Raw genomic sequence first — 25511 nt, 5'->3', positions numbered from 1 at the left:
TTTGAACTTTTAAGTCAGGGCAAATTAAGTCCACTTAATAGTTTGTTCTGAACAGGTGCAAATGATACTGAATCAGGGAAGGAAGAGGCAGTATTCGTGAACATTACACATTCAGTCTTTTAAAAAAATGACACAGAAAAGGGTAAGATGAGCAACTGATTTACTTACATTTTTCTCTATATTTTTTACTTTCAGTAAACTACTGAAGGGTGACAGGATATGCAACTCTAAAATATGCCACTTTGGGGCCTCCCCTGGTGGTGTGGCGGCTGAGCGCTGTGTTGGGAGGCTGCCCGCAACCTCTGCAGCGCCAGTTCGATACCTGGCTACCGGCGAGGGTCCCACAATAAATAAATAAATAAATAAATGCTATCCTTAAAAAAAGTTTAAGAAAATTAAAAAATGAAATAAAATATGCCACTTTGAAAATAAATAAAAAGAGAAAAAAATAAATAAAATAAAAACAGAAAAAAATACAATAAAATAAATAAAATATACCACTTTGACATAGCATTATTTTTAACTAAATGCACTTAAAAACCAGCCAGAGTAGGAAGGGTGCTCTTACCTCCCCCTTTTTCCTCCTGGAAGCAAGAATAAGACCTCCAAACAGGAGATGCCTTCCTGTGCCAGGAGGAAAGTCATGTTCTTATCATGGGAGGTTGAACTGGCGATAACTAAGTACAAACAGTTGTTGCTAAACCAATTCTTAACGTGTATATTAAGCCTTGCCATATGTTTTAATAACTTCCTCACCATCATCTCTCATCATTCAGCCTACATTAGGGAAAAATAATAACAATACAAAACAAAACAAAAACAGACAATTATAAACCAGACACATCCTGCAGGGGAGGAGGGATCAGAGGGAGGGAGGCAGGAACACCAGGGACTGATGTGATGTGCACAGGTGAACTGGTGAAGGAAATTCTATGGGGACTACAACCGAGGTAGGGGGTGGGGGAATGGGGAGAAAAAGCAAACATTGCTTAAAAATGAACAATGATGTAAACTATATAGAAATTTAAAAAATTTTAAAAAGTACTTAGGCTTTGCTACCTCTTTGGGTCTTCATACCCTTTTGGCTGCTCCAATATCATGTAACAATTATATTAAATGATATGTCTTATGCCAATTTAATTCTCAAGCACAGTGAGTAGCGGTAAAGCTTTGTCTAGTTTACCATATTAATATTTTTCCGCATTCATAATGCTAATTCTTAAGTACAAGTTCTGATATATCAGATAAACTAGCAAAAGTTATTGAGAACTTACTAGTAAATGCAGTCTGTAGTTGGCTTTGTGAAACAAAATAGAGTTTATAAGCCACAGTGACTGAACTCTGGGACCATATGATGTCAGAGGATGAGAGTGTGCAAAATTGCTACTTTCTTGATGGGAGGTCATAGCAATTAACTGGCGGATGAAACTGTACCTGGAGGCATTCTGGAGACCTTCAAGGAAGAGGTGAGACTTGAGCAAGGCAATGAAGGCTAGATAAGATTCCACAAGGAAAGAGCAGTCTTTGCCATACATGCAAATTAGAAATGAGTGCCGATTATGTCAGAAATTACGATATAGAACTCTGATGAGGGTTAAATAAATGGCATTTTGATATCTGAGTAGCTGATAACATTATCCAAAGTGTTGGCATTTGGACATTTAAATTTATTTATTTATTTATTGAGATTTATTTATTTATTTATACAAGCACTGAGGGACAGTCAGAAGCGCTGGAGGGTGAGAGAATTCACCAGAGTCAGAGCGGAAAGCAGAGCAGGCAGACTGATGAAGTACACTGCTGAGGGGAGCAGCGGGCGGCAGGAGAGGTCTGCAGCACCATGTGGGACTCACCCCGTGGCCGGGGATCGAGTGGGCACTGCAGAGGCTGTGGGCAGCTCTGCAACCCAGAGCTCAACTGCTGCGCCATGGGGGAGGCCCTGGACATTTAAATTTATTTTTTTTATTATTTTATAGAGGCATGTTTATTTGTTTATTTGTTTGTTTGTTTGTTTTGTTTACACATGCACTGGGTACAGCCAGAAGCACAGGAGGGTGAGAGAATTCACCAGAGCCAGAGCAGGGAGCAGAGCAGGCAGAAGGACCGAAGTACACTGCTGAGGGGAGCAGCGGGCGGCAGGAGAGGTCTGTGCGCCATGTGGGACCCTCCTCTGGTGGCCGGGGAGCAGCCGGGGATCGAACTGGCGCCACAGAGGCCGCGGGCAGGTTCGCAACCCAGCGCCGCTGGGCCACCGGGGAGGCCCACGGAACTTGTCATCAGGGAAATGCAAATCAAAACTACCATGAGATACCATCTTACACCAGTGAGAATGGCACATATTAAAAAAACTAGCAACAACAAATGTTGGCGAGGGTGTGGAGAAAAAGGAACTCTTCTGCACTGTTGGTGGGAGTGCAAACTGGTCCAATCACTGTGGAAAGCTGTGTGGAGATTTCTGGACCTACTAAACATAGAGCTTCCATATGATCCAGCAATTCCACTCCTAGGTATTTACCCAAAGGACACAGAAACATCAATTCCAAAGAACACCTGCACCCCTATGTTTATAGCAGCACTGTTTACAATAGCTAAGCTTTGGAAACAACCCAAATGCCCAAAAATAGATGACTGGATCAAGAAGATGTGGTACATATACACCATGGAATATTACTCAGCATTCAAAAAAGATAAACACATGCAATTTGCTGCAACATGGATGGCGCTGGAAGGGATCATGCTCAGCGAAATAAGCCAAAAAGAAAAAGAAAAATACCGGATGGTCTCACTCATAGCAGGAATCTAGAAAAGTTAAATAAGGGACCAGGAAAATGAATAACTATAAGAAAGTGAAAATCAAAATCAACAAAAAACTATGAACCAGAGACACTTTTTGGGGGGCGGGGGCGGGAGGGGAGGGATTGGGGTCAGAATGGGGGGCTGCAATTGTATGGGGAATATAACAATAAAATTTATAAAAAAAAATAAATAAAAAAATAAAAAAGTATTATCAAGCAAAAAAAAAAAAATAAACTAGAAAAAAAAAATAAAGTAAAAAAAAAATAAAATAAAATAAATTTAAATGTCAATCTTTTGCATTCTGCTTCAGATCTTTGAATTACAAATCAGAACCACTATGTTGTATTTATACACAGAGAGACCATTGGTTTTCTGACCTTGATTCTTGTTTACTGTATTATAGTCATAGAGTTTCTGAGTATAAAGTAAGAGGTAAAAATACCACCACCTGTAGGTTGAAAAACTACTTACACATATTTCAGGAAATGTCTTAGCTAAATTGCTGTTATATAGTAAAACATTTCCATCACCAAATGTAAACATATTTTATGTTATATCACACAGGCTGGCATTAACATTAAAATGACAAAAATATGAATTATTTTATTATTATTATCACTATTTATTGAGAAAACATTGGTTTATAACATTATCTATGTTTCAGGTGTACTGCATTATATTGATAGTTCAACATCTATATATGCTACATTATGATCTCCACCAAAAGTCTAGTTTCCAAATTCTTGAAAATATGTAAGCACTTTGCTTTTTTTTGCCTTTTTTTTTTTTTTGCTTTTTTTAAAAGATTTATTTATTTAATCATACAAGAACTGGGATACAGGCCAGAGATATGGGGGTGAGAGGATTCAAAAGAAAGTATGGGAAGCAGAACAGGCAGATACAGTGAAATACACTGTTGTGGGGAGCCACTGGCTAGACAGGAGAGGTCTGCTGCTCCCATGTGGGCTGCTCCACCCAAGTGGGCTGCTCCCTGGCAGCAAGGATAGAACTCCTGCTGCAGAGGCTGCCAATAGCTTGATAGCACTGTCTTTAACCCCTGCGCCACCAGGGAGGCCCTATGTAAGCACTTTAATAAATTTTTTATAATAAGAGGGAGAAAAGAACAGAAAATTAACAAATTATAATCAGGTGTTAGAGAAAGATTATGAAGATTTGATATAAGTTCCTCTGACACCTTTGTGTCTAGTAGTTATCCTCAACTGTTCTTCAAAATGCTCTCTATGCTCCACAAAGAAGAAAAATATCCCCTGGGTAACATGCTACGACCTTAATAGATATTTTGCCAGAAATTTTCTAAATCAATTTGCCAGCGATGAAGAGTTGAATGCAATGTCTGAGGGAGATCCCCTTCAGTCTAAAGGTGTGGCAGACGAGTAAAGGCAGCCATCCCTGTCTGATTTAGCAATTCAAATGAGTACTTGACCAACACAGACAGAGAAGAAGAAAAACTGTCCTATGCAACCAATGAGTACCATTGAAAAGGGGAATGCTGAGCTCCTTTATTAAAAAATAAAAACCAAGCAGCCAAGTATGGGCTGCATTAAATATGAATAATAATAGATCCAATAGTTAAATGACAACTCTGTGTGATTTGTTGCTTTACTACTCTTCACTTTTCCCTCTATGTTAGAACAAAAGCTGATAGAAGTAAATGAAATGTTGATGATCATTACAGGGACATGCAATAATACCAGTATTCATTTTGGATTTGTATCTGAGCATGACCTTTTATTTCTGAATCTTTCTTACTGTCTCTTGAGACTTCTAGGAATTGTTACTTCAGAGAAAAAGCAGTGCAAAATTGGTGATATTTGGAATAGATAAGTTAATTATACTAAATACACATCTGTTTAATGTTAGTTGGGATGACCTCAGATAACAGGATAATATTTTAGAGATGCAGAGGTTTGTCTAGGTAGAAGGAAAAATCCCCCTGAAATAGTGAATCCCATGTAGTTTTGTTCATCAAAAAAGTATATGAAAAGGAGCAATCATATTGAGGAATCCCAAAGAAAATATTTCAAGAAATGTTTTCTTACCCAGGAAATCAATCTCCAGTGTTATGGTAAGAGGACAGATATTTAACTGTTGAATAACCTTACTTTTGTCTCTAGCTTCCTTTCCAGCAGCTTTGGAAAAAAATAATGAAAGTCATTCCCAACAGAGGACATAGGACTTTCTGAAGGTCAAGGCTAATGTGTGGGGGTAACAGGCAATAGAACCCATGGCTTCTGACAACTTATTTAATATTCTTTCTTTCCAGAAGAACCATCAGGTCAGAGATACATTAATCATTAGCATAGGATACATATGCTTCATAGTATCAGAGCATCGGTGAAGAGCAAACTGAGTCAGTGAACAATATCCTGAATAGACTCCACTCTCATCTCCATGCTTATGAGGTGCAGAGGACTACAGTGCTCAACAAATCATGAATGTCTCTGGGAACTAGAGACAGAGTTAAGCAGTCCTGCTGGGATTGAAACCTGCATGCTCTCCCTGTCTAACTTTCCAACTTCAACGTGCACACTGGAGTCTCAGTTCAGACAGTATTGTTGTTAGGATATATTGGCCAATTAAGAGCTCTCTTTCAATTCTCCCTCTTCTCATGCCCCTGGTAAACAAACTTTTTTTAGTTTCTCTCTGTTTGTTTGCTTTCAGGTCTTATCCTGAGTTCTTACACACAGAGCTTACACACAGGTTGTAAGCACTCACAACCCTGATCACTCCATTTCCTCTAAGAAACAGAAGCAGTGTAGGTATCTCCAAGTATATTGAATTATAAAGGTGAAATATCATGTGCCTTAGAGACTATTTTAGGTTGCATTAGACCCTGATATAGAATTTGAGTGTCAATTGCTTTTCTGACAGGAAGTCATAGCAAGAGCCATCACGAGACTGGGGAATAGAGACAAGGAAGGGAAGTAACAAGTGTCCCAACTGAGGAAATTACTTCTGCAGGCAGCTGTGCTCAGTTCTGGGGGTCTCCAGAGGACACTGTGGAATGTACCTCAGATTATCCAACCTTGGGCAAAGACATTGGAATATTTATGGTAAGTTCCACCTACTGTGTCCCAGCTGAGGAGGCTGCCCCAGGGGCTTTAACACCCAGGCACCAAGAGGACACCTTGGTGTGAGGCTGTAGCTACTTGAATAGGATGCAGTGCGGTGTGGTCAGCTCAAGAATACATGTAGAGCACCTGGCACTGATACCACTGGAGGGGGCTGGAAGTATCTGGAGCCAGTCAGACAGACTCAAAACTTCTGCAAACAAAAATGTTATCTTCTAAAGATAATATAAATAACAATGTTAATTGATGTTATTTATGTGTCACCCAGTCTATGACATTCTGTCATTGCAGCCCAAAGATGGACACAATTAGGAGGGAAATTATCAGGCAGAGGATTAGTGTAAATCAAGTTTTAGAGTTTGGCTAAGGGATGGGGACTAAGTCACTTGTTGAAATTTATACTGGGACAAAGAATAGGTCTGTTATAAACACTTCCCTGAATGTCACAGGAAGAAATGTGAACTTATCCTCATAGTGCATAGAGTGACAGTGAACCCTTTTGTTCTGGAGAGAGCATTTTAGAGAAAAATGAGAGCATTTCCTGATGCAATGACTGGTTATTAGGGAAATGGAGGCATTGTTACAGAGAAGAATCTCCATTAAAAAAGGAGGTTCCATTTATGGAGATTCCTCTCTATAACAGCATTAAGAATGAAAAATGCTATTTTACTTACAATGGATGTAATACTTGTCCCCTTTTGTTTAGATTAAAAACTAATGCATATGCTTTACTTTCCTTCTTTTATAGCTATGATGGCAGCAAATAGGTGCAGAGGGTAGGTAGTTTTTTTTTAAATGATATAAAATAACAATTTTAAACATTATTAGAAAATCAAAGATGTGATAAAATGTAAATTAGAAGTAATATTGAAATTTCAACTCATTTGGTAGATTAGATAGAATAAACATTCATTTGATGAGAGATCCTTGCTGGGAAAATATAGGAATTTAACAGTCAAAAAAAAAAAAAAAGTTCATCTCTAAATCCAAAACAATATTAGTAAAGAAATTTAATATCTAAAATGGTAATAATAAATATTATGACATACTTTCTGTAGCATAATGTAATATGATTAGGAACAGACAATGTAGAATTAATAGTGATGAAAAATAAAATCTGGTTGTGGAGGCAATTTAAAAAAATGCCTTGAGACACAACTGTAAATGTGTAATAGTTCATTCAAGTTTACCTATTCTCTTTGGTAGATTACTTTTTTGTAAAAAAAAAAAAAAAAAGGATGACTTCACTATTAATTAGAAACTCAGATAATTGGAGTCCCTTAGATTATTGGGTATGAAGAAAAGGTAATTATTTTCTGAATTAAAGCAACACCTTAAAGATAGCTTTAGCCAACAATTAATAAATTCTGCCATGTAATTATATCATGATATGTTCATCTGGAACTAAAGGACTGGAAGGTTTTTAATATCTCAGCTCCTAAACAGTTGCAGCTGTCTCATATCAAATTGTTTTCAGTTCTGTTTGATTTGTCCAGATTTAAGTCCTGAAATGTAAACTCTATGAATGACTTATTCTGTGATACCATAAACAATGCAGGTGCCAATGAGGTTATAAATATGATTTTCAAATGTTTTATCAATGAACCAAGGGTAAAACTACGCACGGGAGTGAGCTGACTGCAGTGTTTATTCTTCCATTAAATTGTTACTGTCCTTTAAGTGTTCTGAGTGCTTGTTCCTCTAGTTGGCAACAAACATCCCTGGTAATAATGTAAAATCAACTTAATTACATACATCTCCTTATCCAACTATATTAGCCATGAGCTATAGAGAGAAGGTTTTAATAAACATTGGCGTTTATGTAAAAATAAAATAAATATTTTTAAATGTTAATAGAATTCATATGAGCCTCAGGTGATTGTAGTTACTAAAAGAGTAAGTCTCTTTCAGGTACATAGATCTGTACTGGAAAAAAGTAATAATTGTTTAAATACAGAAAAAAACTTCTAAGAACAAAGTGCTAAAATAAAAAAATCAAAAATGAAAAACTTAGAGTCAAAATTTCAGTTCAAACTAATCACTTTATATCCCAATTGTTGTTTCTTCTAATCCATTGGGAAAGAATGCTATCCTTCCAGAGTTTTAAATTCTTTCTCTCCGTTACTAGATATTTTGTTGTTTCATTTTTAAATCATGAATGCCTATATTAGGAAAAAAGAAAGACTTAAAATCAAAGGCTTAAACTCTAAATTTAAGGAAAATAACAGCAAATAAAACTGCAAAGGTGGAACACTGAACAAAAGAAAAAGTAAAAGAAGTAATTATAAAATAGAAAATAAACAGACTACAGACATCACCAAAACCAAAAGTTGTTTCCTTTCAAGCACTACAAAAACTTATATGCCTTTAGTGAAATTTGTCAAGAAAGAAACAAAGATGGCACAAAATATTCATTATCGATAATAAATAAGACATTAGTACTGAAAATATGAAAATGCATTTAAATAAATTACACTAGAACAGCTTAGGGTCACCTAGAGAAAAAGTAACAATTATGTTATATCTCAAAATGTACACCAGATTAAAATCCTAATGGATAAATGTTTCATTATAAAAAATGAATGAAACCATGAAAATTATTTATAAAAATGACAGTGCTTCTACGTACATTGGAAGTCTTTCTAAGTATTATGTAAAATTCAGTAGACACAAATAAAAGTTAATAAACTTGATTACATCTAAAAATCTACTATTAAAATTTTTTTTGTATCTAAAGGTAAACAACTGAACAACTGGGAGATTGTTTGGTTTCATTTTTCAGGAAAAAGATGGCCCACTCTCTAATAAATTAAAAGTTCATAAAAATGAGATGAAACAAACAGTAAGAAAGGAAACGAGTCTAAAGAAAAATTGGGAAAGAAATGAGTTCCTGGGTAGGGAGATATAATTAGCCTTTAACTATAGAAAAAAGTGCCATTCTCCACTGATAACACGAGAATTGGAAATTCAAAATTCTCTGAGACACTTTTTTTCACTATCAGATTGGCAAAATTCCATGTCTTCTATAAGCCCTAATGGTGAGGCTTTGCGAAAAGAAGCAACCCCATCCATGCTTTTCAGCCTGCAAATAGGTTCAACCACTATAGTAGGTATTGGCAATACCATCAAAATCACAAATGTGCAGTTCTCTTTGAACCAGCAATTAATGTCTCATGATTTGTCACCTGCTATGTGATATATGAATAAAGTCATTCATGGTGGTCTTATTTCTAGTAACAAAACACTCCACAGATAATCTCAGTGTTCATTAATAGACTTGTAAATTATGATGGATCTAGGCACTGGTGAATTTTTAGAGTAGAAATTTTGAAAGACAAAATAAGAGAATTATGTGGAAAAACCTCTAAGATACATATTTTTATGGGAATAAAACAAACTGTAGGGCAATATGTACTTTATGAAAATATTTTTTAAGTCTAAAATAGCATCATATAGTCATATATGCTTAAATGGGTAATAAAAATCCTGGAAAGATAGAAAAGGCAGAAGACTAGGAGTTAGGTTTGTGGGGGCACTTGGGCATAAAATGACCCCAGGACTATTGTCAGTGCATCTTTAAACATAAACGTAAAAGTCATAGTAGATATACAATTTTTATCACCAAATACAGAGGTGATAGAATCATCTTAAAAGATTAATGATCTAAAAAAATGGTTTTTTCAGGCAATAATTGCTTGCACCAGAGTTCTTTTTGACAGCCTCTACTCTTTCAATTACCTTGGATAATTCCCAGTCAGCCAGGGAGCAACCACATGGTGCAGGAAACCTCTCCTGTCTCACCCGCTGCTCCCCTCAGCAGTGTATCTCAGTAGATCTGCCTGTTCTGTTCCCCACTCTGTCTCTGGTGATTCCTCTCATCTTCCACACCTCTGACCTGGACCCCAGTTCTTGCGTGCATAAATAAATCTTTAAAAAATAAAATAAAATAAAAATTGGTTCCAGCCCTGAAATTTAAATTCATGGAGTGTGGAACAATTGTCAGCATTCCTCATTTTCTGTTTAAAGAAGCAATCTAACGAATCTGTTACAGGTGGACTTGGGCTCATATTTGACTCCCAACATTCTACAACATTGCTAAACAAAGTGCTATTGCAAGTCAGTGGCTGGTATCACCTGGTGATTGTTAAAAATCAAGAATCGAAAGTCCCATTTAAGATCTAGAGAATCAGAATCTTCCATTTTAGCAAGGCCCCGAGCCATTTGCTATACATTTTAAAGTTTGAGAACTACTGCTACAGGAAAATCATGAGAACAGCAAGGTCAGTGACTCTGTGACAGAACCACTGGCAAAGGAAAAGTAAAATAATTTCCAAATGACTTATTTCCTATTGTCATTCCATAACTCTGTTGGATAATAGCATTTTTATCCTTCTTGACTTCTGACTACATTTTCTCCCTCATGACTGCAGTTCTAAAAAAAAATTTACTAAGCAATATGTCTATAATATTACACATAGAAATAGCTCTAATTAAAACTCAATGTAAAATATACAGCATTACAGATGAAATTGATGTAATTAACAATAATTTATGTGGAGTCTTTTATGTTTTAGTGTATCAAAATAAATTAGCTGATTGTAAGAAGTTAATAATTTGAAATGTTTATGGTAAGATACTGACCCAATAATGTATTGTTTTCTTTCTAGATTTTAATGTTTATATAATTTAGAAGCTGTTTTTTTTAAAGAGGTAGCATTTTAAACTTTTAAGTGAATCTATTCTTATTAATTTATAGTCAAGAGCAGTACATTTAAGATAAATATGATTTGCATTGCATTAACATTATACTAAAAGAGACAAAATGTTTGTACTTATTAGTATAATGGAGCTGATTATACTCTGAGATTTTGAATCGATTTTTGTATTAGTAAAACATTTCATTTTTTTAAAATATGGTCATTTGGATACTTAACCACTTTTCTTAGTTGCTGGCATGTAGTTATCTTTCATTAACTATATTTCTTTTCTTTGGTGTTTTTCATAACAGTCATTTTTTGGTCTCTATTTATTTATGCCTTAGGGTTGGTCCTGTAGCTCTTAGCAGTATGTAATGTCTAAATATATTTTGATGCCTCAGAATTAATGATGTACTTAGGTTCTTAATATCATAGGCGTGTCTCAACCTGGGCAAAGACTGGCCTGCAACAGGGTGTGGTATGGCCACAAATCCTCCTGGAAACAAGAAGGGATATAAATAAGCATATGAAAAAATATACGTGGTGTAATGAAAGAAGCCATGGGCAAGGTTCTTCCTCTAAAATTATAAACCTGACTATCCGACATTCCATGCCTGTAGCACCATTCCTGAAAGATCTTATCTTCACCATTGCAAATGCCGAGAGGATGGCACCTTAAATTCTTCTGAGGATCTTCTTTAGATTTCAGGGAGTTGAGAAGAAGGACTTGCCAGTCAAGGATGAAAAGACTGAGCAGGGAACCAGGTACATGCCAAAGACAAAGTCTAACTAGTGACTAAATTTTCTAACTCAAGAATATTTAGGGCCTCCGTGGTGGCCCAAGGGGTTAGGTCTGAGCACTATGAAGCAATCTGCAGCAAGAGTTCCATTCTGCCAGGGAGCAACCCACATGGCGCAGCAGACCTCTCCTGTCTCGCCTGCTGCTCCCCTCAGCAGTGTATTTCAGTCAGTCTGCCTGTTCTGTTCCCTACTCTGTCTCTGGTGAATCCTCTCTCTCTCTCTCTCTCTCTCTCTCTCTCTCTCTCTCTCTCTCTCTCACACACACACACACACACACACTTTGGGCCTGTACCCCAGTTCTTGTATGCAAAAATGAATAAATCTTTTTTAAAAAGAATATTTAAAGTAAGAGACAAATGAAGGCATTTTATCAACAGAGAAACCTGCCTTCCTAAATTTGCATTTATACTATGAAACATCATACAGATTAGTTGATTCATTATCACATTAAAGAACCGTAAGAATAATTTGATAATAAATTTGGAAAAATGAGATCTTAGCTGGGATATAGGCTCTGTTCTAGATGGGAAGACTGGTTATCCACCCTATTCTGTTGTATCTGTTTTATTTTGGGTGACTTGTCTTCATCTCTCTGGCTACAAGTTTGCTCATCACTAAAATAAATTGTACTATGTGATCCCTAATATCCTCTCACTGTCTTTGATTTATGAAAGGATAACAAAAGAAAAAGAAGTAATCTAAAATTTCCCTTCAACTAGTTTTAAAATTACCACCTTAGGCTTAGAGATCTGGAGTTATTTTATATGATTCAGTGAATTAAAAAATAAAATACAAAATAAAATATTGGGGGAAAGGATAAAATAATTTAAGCAAAGCAATGAAGTCATTATTTAATGTTGAAGCTCCAGGCTTTGTAGGTTTTGAGTAGAATTTAAAGTTGGATGAGTATAACATTTCTTACTGCATATTAACCCATTGTTTAAAACAAATAACTTACTGTCAAAGGGCTGCAATAATTTCTGACATCTTTCAGAAATTGTATTAATTACATTATTAACTGCACATGAATTTCATTTTTAAAAGTAGGAAATGAAATAATTGCTAGTTCTTGCCTGAAGACTTGAGAAACTCCTACACAAAATAATGAATGCATTAGATTGAATTTCACTATGAATGCTCATGTGAATAATAATTGTCAAAAGAAATAAAATAAATCTACCTAGTTTTTCTGTGCCAAGTGGCAATAATGAGTGAGTAGAGTTACACCCAGAGGAAATAAGTAGAAATATGATTGCAAATTGTTTATATTTGTAGCTTTTAGAGGAAATTTTATTTTGCAAATTATTTTCTCTGAACAAATCATGTTTCTTCAAATAGTCCTAATATCAATATTCTGTCTTTTAATATCTAAAAATCAAAGATTATAATGATTTTTGGTCATGTGTAACATGATTATGAGATAAAAGTAAGAAAATTCTGGAAGTGAAAAAGTTGCATTTGTATGTTTGGCCACACTGCATAAGAGATGTCAGCATTAGATTCTCTTTATTCAACCAATCAGTAGTCACTAAAACATCAAATCACTGAAGCCATAAGAAATAAGATAATATAAGGCTCTGAGTGAACTTATGTGCCCACTATTTTAGGATTTGGTAAAATTAAGAATCTTCCTTGTCAATGGACATAGTTTCTTTGGGCAAGACATTTCAGGATACCAAGCGACAAAGTCTCACTTCAATCACTTATTAAATGGTGCCTATGTAAGGCAGCTTTAACAAAGGTTAGATATTATTCCCACTGCTTTCTGTCCTAAGTTCAAGATAGCTGCCCCTTGCCACACCCACAAAACTGGCATGCCCACTTAGTCAGAATGATGGGCACCAGGATTTGCCCAAACTCAGCACAAATTTCTGGAGAGGGCCAGTGGACAATTCTTAAAAGGTATATGTCAGGGAAGACACATCTGATCCCATTTAATTCTGTAAATCCCATTGATCTGTCTTAAGGGCCAGCCATTCATGAATTCCCTTATTTAATTCCAAGCAAGTAAAAAGATGACATCCAGTGAAAACTCTCTTAACTTAATGAGGCACCAAGAGATTTTGTTTTTCCCTGTTCTCTAATAAAAACACAGAATTGAAGCTTGTACAATCTCCTAACAAAGAGATTCTACAGATTTCTTTCTTTTTATAGAAATCCTCTGGGAAAGAGGTACATAGATCTTGGAATAATTTACAGAAGAGCAATAGACAATGCTTAAACCCTATTAATTCTGATTTCACATTTTAAAAAAGAACATTATAGCACGATGAATGAAAGCTTTGTTTTGTTTTAATTTTAATGACAACAAACAATATTTGGCCAGCCTTCATGAAAATATCTAAGCATATTAGCATATTACAATGAGATCTTACATTTTGTATATGTGATATAAGAAGGAAATTTGCATAAATAAATTTTTATTGAAAAATTCTGGCCAACTTTCTCTATTCTGATATACAAAAAGAGCAGAAACTACGATTGGTGATTAAAAAAAAGAAATCCATGCCATGCTTAACACAGACTATGCACAATTGTGTCAAATTTGTTTGTCCCTTTTTCCCTTTCCATGTGATACTGAGTTAGTGAAAGACTATCTTATTCAGGGTATGAAACCAGTGACTCAGTAGACATTTGTATTTCCCATCCTTGACTCATTTTTTTACAATGAAAGTTCTGGAAATAAAACTTTATGAATCCAAAAGAACAGATTTTCAATTCAAAGCAAATTGTTGGCCATTATTTTTCCAACAGGGAAAGGAAATAATGAACAATGGAAGAACATCATATATTAACCTTATTATACAAAGCAGCTGGAATATTAAGTAGCCTCTGAATTTAATTTATTGACAAATGTATTCCTTTGAGTATAAAGAATATACAGAAAAGTGAAATGTATACAGAAATCAGTGTTTAAAAGAATCTTGCAATCTGATAAAATTGAACATATTTTTTCTGAATTGCATAATAAGAATTAGTCAGCTGGGGGTATTCATATATGACCTTTTTTTAAACAAGAAGTTTAGGTTGGTTAGTGAAATTTGATCTAAAGACTTGGACATAGTAAAGTCAGAATCCCTTGTCAGATTCTATAGTGATGGAAATTTCTGCCATTCCTCTCCACCATCTCCCCTTGCACAATTTGTATGCCCTCAGTTGCTAGCAGGTAGAGTTGGGGCAGGGATAGTTGAGCCTACATGATTGTTTCCTGGGGTATCTAGTGCTTTCCACTTAGCTTCCTGCTGTCACTTTCTGAAACAGCTTTCACAGAAGCATTAGCCTGTGGGCAGCTGTTTGCTGCTGAGTCTTTCTCTGTTAAAACTCATCAGTAGTCAGTTCCAACTGAGAACCAAAGACAGGTTACAATAGAGCACTTTCACTCTCCACAATTTGTGGACTATATTTTATTTGTTTTGTTCCATCTGATTTGGAAAGGTAAAATTATCAAAAATTATTTTGCTTAGAAAATAGTTTATTAACCTGTTTCCATGGATGGGCCTCATTCCTACCATGTAGAAGTGCTCATTCAGGTAATATTTTTATAATATGGTAGTGCTATGCCAGCTGATGATAAGCTTATCATCCTATGACATGCACTGAAACCACAGCAGATGATATTCTGTAATGATTACATCCATTGCATGGACATTCTGAAGCAAGAGATACTTGGAGGCATCTTAAACTATGAAATGAAAGCTAAACTAAGTATTGGTTCTTTGATATCTAAAGTTGCAATACATCTTATCCACAACAAAAATTCATATCCACATAAAAATTTTCACTCATCAGCTATTTTTCCCAATATTTCACTTCTTGTTAATCCTGATAGAGCATATAAATTTTTAATCTGTCAGTAGATGACAAAAATGTGAACACCAAGCATTAATGGTCTATTGGAAGGAAGTATATCAAAGGCAAATGTCATCACTATTTCTCAAGGTTGGCACTTTATGTGTTTTATATTTGCTTTCTTCCGTCATCTGAATTTGGAAATGTTTGAAAACTCACAAGAATATTGAAAATTGTGGTCTTTACTTCTGATATATAGGGAATCTCAATTTATATGTATCTTAATATTTTTCTTTCTTGATATTGTAGCACAACTCAGAAAAATTTCCTGTGTTGTATTTCTTTTTATATGATGCACAAAATGAGTCTATTTCCTTCACTTATGATGTATTGTTATTTTAATCCTTTTTTAATATATATATATATATATATACATTTAAGATTTATTTATACAAGCACTGGGCACAGTCAGAAGCGTGGGAAGGTGAGAGAACTCACCAGAGCCAGAGTGGGGAACAGAACAGGCAGACCAATGAAACACACTGCTGAGGGGAGCAGCGGGCAGCAGGAAAGGTCTGTGCACCATGTGGGACCCTCACCTAGTGGCCAGGGATCAAAACCATTGCAGCAGAGGTCATGGGCAGCTTCGCAGCCCAGCGCCCAACCACTGCACCACCAGGGAGGCCCGTGTATTGTTATTTTAGGAAACACATAAAGAATCAGGGAAGTATAGAAAGGATGAAAATCAAGGAAGTATGAAGGACATTAGATTGATTTCAAATTATATATCAATCTAATAGGGAAAAATCAGTTCTTTGGACTTTTGTTGCATTTAGAACTTGATTTTGATGCCATCTTGCTTCACTTTGAATTCATTCCTCTTGACCCTAAGCAAAATTCACAAATTCCTATCACTAAAATATGGGCAAGTACTGAGTTGAGTCTTTACATGGCTAAGGAGTCACATTTATTAAATCCATAATGATGTTAGGCTAGAAGCCTGCCATTTTTATATTAATTAAAATATGCCATATCTTTCTAGGGAAATCAGTCATTCTAGATAAAGATATGATGTTTATACAACTCACTGATAAGCTGCTATAATGTATTCTGCTGTTGGGAACAGCATGCACTCAACACTTTCAGAAGAAACTCTCTGTGAAGTCGAAAAACCATGGTAGCATAAATATACACATATTGGCCCAGACTCTGCATAAAATAGTAGAGTGATTTTGGCAAATCACATAACTTCTCTGTGTTTAAATTGTTTTCTCCATAAAATGGAAGCAATCTGTCTTTAAAGAGTGAAAACTAACATTTCAGGCCCACTGATTTATATTTATCACTTACTAGCATATATCCATTACCTATTATGTGCAAAGACAGTGCAAGGAATTTAATATGGATTTTCAATCAATCTTCAAATCAATTTTTTTAATTAACGGGTCCAAAATAAACTCTTAATTTTCTACCTAACTAGTCATCTTATTATATTTCCACCCCTTATCTTGGTAAATTGCTACCACCTCATTGCTTAAGCACAAAATCTGGAAATCATTTGGAAATTTTTTTTCACCTCCTCTATTTTTTATAATGCATTGTGTCACGTGAAGTGCCTTACCACATTTCTTTATGTCCATGCTACCTAACATATTCAAATTACCATTATCTCTAAATAGAATCATATACTCATCTCTTAACTGGTCTCATATCCATTTCCCACATTGTATGCTGTATGGCATATTTTAATTATTTACATCTTTTGTAATTATTTTCCATTGCTCTAATAAGTCCAAATATTTAACCCAGCCTTTAGCTCACATACTTATCCAAACTTCATAGCAAAACATCAGACCCATCATTCTAATAAAGTTCTTTGATTCCTTGAATTTCCAATCTCTTTGCCTTTTTAATATTAGCCATAATTTAACTATTTTTAACAGACTTAATTTTGGGGGGTAAACAAGAAACAAGATCCTTATTGCTGACCACATGCAGTTTTTGCAAGGATATTGTCCCTTGAAACCTCCTAGATCACATTCTTAAAGTCCAAATTATTTGTTATTTATTTAGCATGATTATATTTCAGTAATATTAAAAACAATGTACTAAAGTTAAACCTGCTGATGGCAATGTACCTTGCATTCACTTGTTCTCTTATTACCAAAATGTGAAATATGTTTGTTATTGTATCTGAAAAAACGCATTTTGTTGTGTTTTCACACTGCAGGGCATCTAGGATATTCATGTGAGTTTCCATGTTCATGTGAATAGTGAAGTTCATTTGACCAGATGGAAGAAAGATTAAGGGTACATTATTAGTGAGTGACTATATAGAAAGCTTATGCAAAAATGCATGGCATCTATTTTGGGGCCTGAAATCAATAATCCATGGAATCATAGTCTTAAAATATTTTAACATTTTGCTTTGAGAAAAAGTCACTAAATAAACATATTACTGGGGTATTGGGTCCTTCCATGTGCCTTTGCAGTTCTGAGAAACAATTTTTTTTAAGATTTTTTTAATTTATTTATGCATACAAGAACTGAGGTGCAGGCCAGAGGTGCTGAGGGCTGAGAGGATTCACCAGAGACAGAGTGGGGAGCAGAACAGGCAGATATACTGAAATACACTGCTGACGGGAAGAGCTGATGAGACAAGAGAAGTCTGCTGTGCCATGTAAGTTAGCTCCCTGGCCTGGGATAGAACTCATGCCACAGTGGCTGCTGTAGCTTGATAGCACTGAGTATTTAACCCCTGCATCACCAGGGAGGCCCTGAGAAACTATTTTAAATGACAAGGAAAGCATATTCATAGTTCTTTTCTTTATCTATAAACATATACTTTGGAAATTTTTAAATGTCTTGTGATATATGCCTACAAGTGACATGACTCAAATTCATGACACGTGATTTTATTCACAAGACTACTTTATGGTTTGTTTTCAGGCTAATTTTTGGGATGGCATTTGGAGATAAATATGGACAGGACAAAGAGTACAAAATATGATAAAATTTTTTCATGCAAATATTCCATTTCATTGGAAAGACTAGATAGAATTGCTATCCATTCATACTATAGAAAAATAAAATGTAAAATGCTTTAAGTTGGATGCCCTTCAGCACCTTTAGTCAAATTACATAAAGAAGTTCAACAAGTCAATCTTTTATGCTTGATGTAGAACAAATCCAGTAACTTTTTCATAATCATTAAAATTTATTTTGTATTTTTCTATGCTAAAATCTGTAGGAACTATGGCAAAGTAAAAAAAAATTTAGACTAAGGTAAAAACTCAAGTTAAATAAAATTTGCTACATTCTTAACATTCAGTAAGTACCTTACCATTTTGATTGAAGAATGAAATTTCAACATATTATAATGAATTATTTTTGCCTATTCAGGAAAGGACACTTTGGGTGCTAGATCCACTGGTTTGGTTGTTTCCTGTTAAAGTGCACATGGAAGGGGGAAATTCTAGCCATGGGAAAAATAGTTTCACAATTAATGTGGCTGTTATTAAATTTCACTAATTTGCATCTTTTGATTAATTCATTTAATTAATTTGATTGATTAAATTAATTGATTGATGAAAAGGAAGGAGATGTAAATGCTACAGTTTTCTATTGCTTCTCAAGAGATTTTCAGCAGCCTTTGCAGGTCCTCAGTTGCCCAAATTCTTTTCCATTATGCAAGGTCAGAAAGTCCACATAGTTTTATAAAGATCAAATAGTAGAATTAGAAACCCCACACTTCTAAAAGTGAAAAAGAACTACCCAGTAGTTCTTTTAGTATCAAATGCATATGGCATGCACTAATTGAAAAATTTATGTAGTGGAGTTAACCTATTTGGAAGATAGTAATGTGCTCTTTAGGGCAGAAAGGACAAGTCCACCTTCCAGAGGAAAAGTAGTAGATTTATACTCCATTACAGTAAAGAAATTAAAGAAACTGGATTAGGGAAACTCCAAATGATAGTTTTGAGTGAGAGAAAAATGGAGAAATTAAATGAGAAATTAACCCACTGTCTCTGAGGTCATACTTTGTATTGAAATTCAGTTGTTTTAAAGACTCATTATTACTAAAGACATGATTTTCTGATAGCTGAGGGGGGAAGTTCAATTACTGTACCCATGTAATTGTCCATTTTAAATCATTTTTGTGTAAAGATTGAGTGTATTGAATGGATTTGTCATACTCAGAATGAAACTGGAGCAAATGAAATTCCTGCTAAGGGACATTAACTTTACTATTTTCTCATTTGCTAGAAAAACCTTGTAAGTACTAAGATTTGGGATAGACCATGCCTTATTATCACTTGAGTCAGGCACAGAAGAGCTTCCTGGTGGGTTTAAGGAATGAGCATTTTAGTTTCAGGTCTAGAAAAATACAATTAGCTACCATTTCTTTGCTGTTATAATTCATTTGTTTTCTAGATCCCAATGTCTAATATATTTTAAAGTTTTTTTATGTCAACTCCATTTTTTCCAGTCATTGCCAATCATGTGCTAATCAAACAATTATCTTATCATTCATTTTATAAGACATTCTGTAAAAACCCACAAAGCCTTCTAACAATTAAAGGGATGACAATTACAAACATTGTCTTATTGAACATTTCATGGTTAATTTGATTAAAAAAAAACAAAAGTTAAAATAGGAAATAGTCTATGTAAATAGAGGGAGTATTTAAAAATTATTAAAACTTTAAAAGCTATGTGTTTTTAAGGCTTTTAGAGATTCTTGAGAAAGTGAGCTGTGAGCAACTTGAAGTGATGTATTCCCAGTTGTCAATATTAGTTTCTTAAATTCTGATTAGTACATTATCATTTCTGCAGTATTTAATGTGATCCTTTAACATTCTGTTTAAAGGAAATTTTGTCCTCTTTTTAAGGAACTATGAATTCCTTGAACAAAATTTGAGGATTCAAATCATGTAGACTAAGAAACTAGGTATTCTCATATAAGTAACCAGTTTTTCTGGATTCCCACACACTTGAAGGAGAATTCTTTTGCCAGCTTCATCAATCACTCCAACAAAGGGGCATGTAAGCACTTTGGGGAAAGTTCTTCTTCCTTGGGAGTAGCCTCTTTTGGTTTTGGTCTTTGTTCTTTTGTGCCTCCCCAGAATGGTTTTCCATTTGAAACAAAGATCAAATCACTATGTTCATGATCTTCGTCACATTCTTTTTTTAAACAAGGCTCCTGTCTCTACCTGTCCACAAAAATTAGACACAGCACTGATACTACACACCATTTCTTGAAATGCAATCTATTTTGGTTTCATGGACATGATCACTGTGTATTTCATTAATTTGTATAAAATTCACTTTCCTGTTCCTTTCCCTGTTTCTTTCTCCCTTGAACTGTTTTTTCAGGGTTTTTTTTTTCTTTAACCTCTGTTGTTCAGTCAATGCACATGTCCTCTTGTGCCTCCAAACATGACTTCCTGACAACATGACCTCAATTCATAAACCAAATATTTAAAGTTTTATTCTTAATAGTCAAAAGCTGGAACCAAAACAGACACTTTGGGTATCCAATTGGTAAATAGCTAATTATGTCACATCCAAGTCATAGAATATTAGGTAGCAATAAAAAAGAACAAACTATTGATATGTGGAACAATTTGAATGAATCATCACTGAATTTGAATGAATGAAATTTTCTGAATGAAAAAAATTGATCCCTTAATTATATACTGTATGGTTTCATTTATACAACATTCTTGAAATGATGAAATTATGGAAATGAAGGACAGATTAGTGTTTGTAGGAGGGGTATGGATAGGAGATTAGAAGGTAATTAACATAGCCACTTGGGGGATTCTTGTGATGGAGATAATCACATTTATTGAAAAGGCTATCTTTTCCCCACTATATGGCCATAATTCCTTTGTCAAAAATTAGCCATCCATATTTATATGGATTTATCTCTGGGCTTTCAATTCTGTTCCAGTGGTCTGAATTTCTGTTTTTGTTCTAGTACCATTCTATTTTGATTACTACTGTTGCATGATATTGTTCGAAGTCAGGAAGTGTGATGCTTCCATTTTCTTCTTTTCTCTCAAGATAATTTTGGCTATTCTGGGCTTTTTGTGTTTCCATATGAACTTGATAATAGTTTGTTCTATATACTTTTTAAAAAGTCATTGGTGTTTTGATTGGTATTGCATTAAATTGGTAAATTGCTTTGGGTAGTATGGCCGTATTAATGATGTTAATTCCTCCTACCCATGAGCACAGGATATCTTTCCATTTTTTTATGTTTTCTTTTATTTCTTTTAATAACATTTTATAGTTTTCATTGATAGGTCATTCACCTTCTTCATTCCGTTTATTCCCAGGTACTTCATTCTTTTTGTTGTGATTATAAAGGAAATTGTATTCCTTGTTTCCCTTTCTTCTAGTACCTTGTTCATGTGTAGAAGTGCACTGATTTTCATGTATTGATTTTGTATTCTGCCACCTTGCTTATTCATTTTTATATTTAATTTACACATTTTAAAATAAATATAGATTTTTTTGGCAAATTATAACTCATGAGTCAGGAGTCATCTAAAAAACAAAAATATACAGCAATTTTCTCTGTTCTTGTTCTTTTCTTTGACAATAACAAAATGTTACATACTTTCCACACCCAAGTTTCAACTTTGTGATGTGCAAACCAGGATATGTTTGAAGTTATCACTCAGAAAAAAATGCAAAATTGGCATTTATCCTGCTCAGAAGATGAAATGATTTGTGACAGAAATACAGCAATGAAGGTCACTTCTTGGAAAACAGCAAATGATTGCAAACAACTTATTATTTTGAGTTATCACCTGGACCCGAATCATACAAGACATCTGTTTATGTCCCAGGGAATAAGGACATAACTTTATTTTCTAGATTTTTTCAATACCCAAATTTGATGTAACTTATGCATCATTAGCCGACAAAAGACTGATACAATTAATTTAAGACTGATACAATTTATTTAAGACTGATACAATTATAATACTAAAAAATAAAAGGGGCCTCCCTGGTGGCCCAAGGGGCTAAGACGCAACCTATGAAGCTATCTGCAGCCACTGCAGCATGAGTTCGACCCCAACCAGGGAGCTACCCACATGGTGCAGCAGACCTCTCCTGACCCTCCCGCTGCTCCCCTCAGCAGTGTATTTCAGTACATCTGCCTGTTTTGTTCCCCACTCTGTCTCTGGTGATCCTCTCACCCTCCACACCTCTGACCTGTACTCCAGTTCTTGTATATATAGATAAATAAATATTTTTTAAAAAAGAAAAAAAAAGCTGCTGCTGCTACTGCTTTGTAATAACTAATACAGATCTTGACAACACAGGAGTTCCTGCCTCGGGTGGGGAAACTGTCACATCCCAACAAATAGAGACAGTGTTGTAGGCATCACCAAACAATGCTACACTTATGATGTAGTTTGCAATTCTTTTTCTACTGAGTTTTGTGCTGTTTATGGTGTTTGCCCTGACAAATGTGACGCCACGTTAGATTTTGGAATTGGTTGAATTGATGCAGCCTGCCACAGAACTCATGGACAAATATTAGCGCAAATAGAATTGGGAAATTTGAGGAAACAAAGATGTATAGGGAGCTACCAACTACAGACGTCTTTCTAAACATTGGCCTCTAATTCTTGGTGCCCAGATAGTGAGGGCATTTTTAAAAGCCACACACACTCTGGTTATCTGCATTAACATTGGATACAAGACTTGGCATTAAGCTGGGTCTGTCTTGCACAAATGAGATGTGCCATCAAATGCAGAAATATGGCAGCTTCCTTGGCAACAATTTTTGGATGGAATATTTCCATCAAAACAACAACTTACCAAGCAGTTTCAAGTGAAGTCCCCAGTGCAGAACATAAAGTTGCAATGCTTTGTAGACATCCAATTTTAAGAATCAAACCAATCACCAGTTCCAAACTGCATGAGGAGAAATATGAAACCACAACCTTAAAAATGAAAGGAAAGGGAGAAAAAAAGGAAAGGAAAGGAACCTTTAAAAATAAAACGATGCTGAAGACAGAAAGCTGCAGAGCAGGAAGCAAGATGTCACAGAGTCCAGATCTGACCCCACTCTGCACCCTCAGAACATGCCCCAAGGACTGCCTCTCTGTTGCCTGCTGGAAAACCTGAGAAAGAAAAACACATCGAGAACCTAGCGAAGAAGCAGTGAGCAATCCAACAACCGAGCGAACAAGCAGCATTAGAAAACAGCTTTAGCTGGAGAAAATACAATGAGAGAGAACTTTCCCAGGAGCTAGTAGACTTGGAATTCACTGAAAGCAAGTTAATTACCAGAAATCATTGCAAACACATCTGCTAAATCCCCTGGCAGACATGGAATATGTATGTGCCCACCTTTAAATATCTATCTGGAATTTTTCACCATTTTCCAGGACTTTTTAGAACCTACGGCAAAATACTACATAATACTTAAGAACAAATCTAACAAGTCATATTTTCTAGAACTCTGTCCCGAAAACTATGCAAATGCTGAGAGGAAATAAAGCTAGAAGTAAATCATGATATGAAAGCTCAGCATTCAAGATTTTGATTCCCCAAATATATTTATATATCTTCTGCCGTTACATAAAATTCAATGCAACTAATGATAGTCCAGTTGTATCTAAAACACAATTTATATGAAATACAAAGCACCCAGAGTAGCCATAGTGGTTTTTTAAAAAGCAAAACAAAGTTGGAGAATTTATCCCAAGTTATTTCATGATTTATTCTAAAGTTGTAGCACACAAAATTGTCAGATACTGGTGAAAAGGCAGATATATGGAACTTAACAGAAAACCTAAGAAATAAATTCTCAACATGATACTATTGACATTTGGGGACAGATCGTTCTTTGTCGGGGGCTATCCTGTGCATTATAGGATGCCTAGCCACATCCCTGTCTATAATTTAGATGGCAGCAGTACCCCTATAGTGTGACAACCAATCATATCTCCAGACATTGCCACACATTACTTAGAAGATAAAATTAACCTCCTCCTTCCACTTCAGAACCACTGGCTTTGAAGCATCTACATATATATGATAAAATTATTCTTGACGAAGATCAAGACAATCCAATAAAAAGTAGGAAGGCATTTCAACAAACAATATCAGAATGTTAGGCAGAGAGCCTTTTCTTGTAGCATACATCACAAACATTCTAACTGGATCACAGACATTAATACAAGCCTAAATCTAAACTATCTTGTAAAATGTAAATACAACAAACAGTTTATGATCTTGGATAAATATACACATACACGGCCCATGAATCTTAAATAGAAAAAAAAATCTACAACTTGAAAAATTAAGAAAATCAAAGTTTAATGCACAGCATGAAGGCAATTATTTGCAATACATATATCAGACACAGAACTAGTTCCCAAATTATATGAAAAAATCTTACAACTTGATAAGAAAACAAATGGTTGAATAAAATGGGCAAACAATTGAACAAGTCCTTCACAAAATAAGACACACAAGTTCTACCTCCCTCCAAAAGAGAAAAAAGCATATACAGAAAAGTTACTCATCATCATCAGCCAGTAGGGAAATGCAGATTCAAACTACAAAAACTGCCATCCACCTTCTAGAATAACTAAAAAGACTGACAAAAGGTTGCCGATCCCCTGACCTCTCATTTACTAAGGGTGAGACCGTGTAACTGCTGGAAACTATTAGATATACTTTTAAATAAATTAAATATACACTCACCCAAACAACAGCCCTTCTACTACTAGGCATTTACCCAATACAGAAGGAAATACATGTCCATAAAAGATTTGTACATATGTTTGCAGCAGCTTCATTGGTAATAGCCAACTACTGGAATCATCCTAAATGTCTTGTTAATAGTAGAGTATATGCATTTAATTTCAAAGTATTAGCGATTTAAAAGCAACAGCCTACTTATACACACAACAACAATATGAACAGATCGCAAAATAATCATGCTGGGTAAAACAAAACAGACACAAAACATCATCACTGCTTTGATTCCATTTATTTGAGATTCTAAGAAATGCAAAAACCTGTAATGACAGAGAACAAATAAATTGTCTACTAGGACAGGAATGGAAGGAAGCATTGAAACTTTTGGGGGGCATGGGAGTGTTTGGTGTCTTGACCATGGTGATGGTTGCATACTGCATTCATACATCAAAATTCTTCAAATTGTGCAATTTAAATATATGTAGTTTTTTATAAATGAATTCTATCTCAGTGTAGTAGAAAAAATGTTTAAAGTGACATACAACTTAATCCACGGAAGCAAATAATGGTTTTGATCTATAGCTTTATTTTCCATTTCTAA

This window comes from Talpa europaea (genome assembly GCF_964194135.1).
Source record: "Talpa europaea genome assembly, chromosome: 14".
Lineage (NCBI taxonomy): Eukaryota > Metazoa > Chordata > Mammalia > Eulipotyphla > Talpidae > Talpa > Talpa europaea.
Note: the sequence above shows the minus strand (reverse complement) of the source record.